The following is a 3,630-nucleotide window of genomic DNA, read 5'->3' on the forward strand; positions in this document are numbered from 1 at the left end:
TAATGAGCAGAATAGGTCCATAAAACAAAAGTTGGGGTTTCCAAGCCGCGCCCAACAACACGGGCCGTGTGTGTACACACGGGTGCCTGTGTTGCTCTCCATAATAATTATCTTCAAAACAAGCTATAGAGGCAACAACACGGGCCGTGTTCCTCCACACGGGTGCCCGTGTTAATGCACTGTTTTAAACAACACGGTCGTGTGTCACCACACGGGTGCCCGTGTTGATCTCTGTTTTTCTTCTCCCATTTTGCTCTGCCTGGCCAACAACATGGGCAGTGTTGTAGCACACGGGTGCCCGTGTTGACCTGCTGTCTCTTCATATTTTTGCCTTTCTGAGTATCCATAACTTCACGATTAATGCTTTTAAACCTATGCAATGGCCTGTAACAATAACACTACCAAACGAAGCGTAAAAGAGATCTTTTTTTGACATAAACTTGTAATCAAATGCAATACGATACCAAACCAACAAAACATGATAAATGACTCTGAAGCAACTATAAACAAACATAAATCTTACCAAAGTGATGAAAATATGTCGGATTAACGGTGGGAATTCAATGGAAATGGTGACCGATCAGGGACGTGGCGTGACAATAAGACAATTGGTACAAAACCGAGTCAACATATTTAGTTAAAATAGACACACTGTTCAAAATGCAAAGGTTTCATTTTCAGAGCTTAAAACCAAACACGCAAAATTTAAATAGTGTATGCGTTTTTAATAATATACTACTCCAGCCTAACTTATAACTAAAAAAGACAAATTTTACGCTTATTAAGAAATATAGTTAAGTGCATTTACGTTTCTTAATTTAACGTGAGAGAGACAACACAATTACTAATATACCCTCAATTAAATTGTTTTCTACTAACAATATTAAGTAATTAATGCAGGGATACTTTTGGAATAAAGGCATTAAATGCACCTAGATTTGTTGACATTTGCTTATATTTAAGGCCAAAAAAATTAGAAGACTTTTGCTTATAAATAAGGCCGGAGGGAGTACGAAGCTTGAAGAGAGCTAATAATATATAGCCGATTTAGGCATATTAAAGAACTACAACATAATTAGCTAATGGTAATAAACTTTTGAAAATTAACGTATAAAAATTTATGAAGTTCCTTAGAAGGACAAAAAGATAAAATTAAATATTAATTTTTTTTTGAAAATGCGAGAAAAGGGAATTGAACCTCCAACTTTATGATTATTAGTGTTAACTTTCACACATTTTAACCAATTATGATATTACAACTACCATTATAATATCTGTTATTTATTCTAATTTACCTAACTCATGTTTCAGTAACTAATAGACTTTAAAATAATCATCATTGTTTTGTCAAAAATTTGCAACAAATGTATCTTTAAACCTACTATTGACATAAACATGATCTCTTCAATAAATAGCAACAAGATAGTAAATGGATATTTCAACGACTCTTTTTTAAATAAATATTCAAACTAATTGAAACATCACTTTTATATTTAAGAAAAATTATTATATACCTAATAGATTTCCAATCTAAGGACATCGTCCATGCTGGTCCAATGTGGCTATGCAATCAATATGTCCTGTGGATATCTTCTTCCAAAAATGTATTGTAGTTTAAGAATTTTTTTGAACATCGTCTCCTAGATTATAATATTTAAAATGTGTCTTAGACAAACCCATATGTAATTCTGACATATATTGATAAACTATTGATATTTTATAAGGTAATTAGTAAGTAAGTTGTGTTTTAATAATTATAGGCTTATTTAAAGATTCTTGAAATATAATCTATTATTTGTGCTCCGAGATAGTGATAATTCTCATGACGTTGAAAAGACTTAAGAAATTATTTCAACATTACAAAATGTTATAATTTAAAATTAATGAAAACGCTAGGAGGAGGGGTTGAACCTTCAACCTTATGGTTAACAGCCACACGCTATAACCAACTGAGCTATTCCAACTACGCTTACACGTTGATTTTGATTTCTTTATATTAATCTAATTTATTCAAATTTCAGTACCGCACATACTTGAGAGTATGCATAAACTCTATGTCAAAAGCTTGCAACGTATTTATCTTTGAATTGAGTATGGACATAAACATGACATCTTCTATGTCTAAACACAAGATCTAACCAATGGATAGTAACAAAATGTTCCAAAATCTAGTTTTCAAAGTTCTTTGTAATATAAATTTAACATCAATATGGCATTGATGATATTTTTTAAGGAGATAATAGAATTTCATGTTAAAGATAGCGTCCAAGTTGATTTGAAGTCGGACACGTATACAAGACATCTTATGAATCTCCACTCCCATATTTCATATTGTAATTTATAAATTATATTAATTTCACATTCATAAACAAATATAGCGAAAAATGTATGTTAGACACATGCTTTGGTATTTCTTCCCGTTGTTGGGATGTTGTATTGTCCTTAAAGGACATAGAATAAATAAGTTATTTTCCAATGATTTGAAGATTTCTTGGACATTCTTGAATAATGGTAGATAAATTTCCCTTTGAGGAAATTGATAATACCCTTACCTTGAAGACACTTTAACAATGATTTTAACACATTCTTTAACAATGATATTTATAAGGTAATTAATAAGTAAGTTGTGTTTTAATAATTATAGGCTTATTTAAAGATTCTTGAAATATAATCTATTATTTGTGCTCCGAGATAGTGATAATTCTCATGACGTTGAAAAGACTTAAGAAATTATTTTAACATTAAAAAATGTTATAATTTAAAATTAATGAAAACGCTAGAAGGAGGGGTTGAACCTCCGACCTTGTGGTTAACAGCCACATGCTCTAACCAACTGAGCTATTCCAGCTACGCTTACACGTTGATTTTGATTTCTTTATATTAATCTAATTTATTCAAATTTCAGTACCGCGCATACTTGAGAGTATGCATAAACTCTATGTCAAAAGCTTGCAACGTATTTATCTTTGAATAGAGTATGGACATAATGTTAATACCTTAGGATTGACATTAATTTTGTAAAACAAATAATGTAATCACCTCTGTTGTTTTAATATGTTGGGTTGAAGAAGTTCAACATCTGGACCAACATGTCATGTACGATGTCACGACATCATGCCTGTGACATCGCACATGTGTAGAAAACTGAATTAATTAATTCAGTATATATTCTGGGATTAGTGAGGATATTTGGTGAATATCCCAACTCCCATGTGGAGGTTTTAAAGACTCAATCAGAAGATATATAGGCTCAAAATAAGGAGATATATATGGAGAGATTTTAGGATTGAAGACCTTGTTTGTAGCAGAAATTTTCTGCTGTATTTGTAACAGCAAAGAAAAAGTTTGCTGCGATTTCTGAAGGCCCAAATCCAATAGTTGATTAGGTTATAAATAGCATATTGTAACCTAGTTTTTGTAAGCCTCTTAGAATGAATTTTTAGGGGTGTGTGTGAGGTAAACCTCCCAATCTGTGGGAAGGTTACCATGTGTTTCTTAGTGGTCAAAGCTGAGAGTATTTGTAACTCAAAGCCTGTAGGCAAGAGTGATTTTGTTCTTGAATGAAGCTGTGAAGCAAGTTCAAGGTGTGTTAACATTACATTGTATTTGTAGTGATAGGAATGGAAACTG

General features: G+C 31.9%; 1 non-coding gene across 1 annotated transcript; it reads right to left on the reverse strand.

Moving 5' to 3' along the window:
* Nucleotides 1-2,774: 2,774 nt before the first annotated feature.
* On the reverse strand, nucleotides 2,775-2,848 carry TRNAN-GUU (transfer RNA asparagine (anticodon GUU)). The gene has a single exon. It is a non-coding gene; the product is annotated as a tRNA-Asn (tRNA).
* Nucleotides 2,849-3,630: the final 782 nt, after the last annotated feature.

This window comes from Lathyrus oleraceus, chromosome 6 (genome assembly GCF_024323335.1).
Source record: "Lathyrus oleraceus cultivar Zhongwan6 chromosome 6, CAAS_Psat_ZW6_1.0, whole genome shotgun sequence".
In the NCBI taxonomy this organism is placed as follows: domain Eukaryota; kingdom Viridiplantae; phylum Streptophyta; class Magnoliopsida; order Fabales; family Fabaceae; genus Lathyrus; species Lathyrus oleraceus.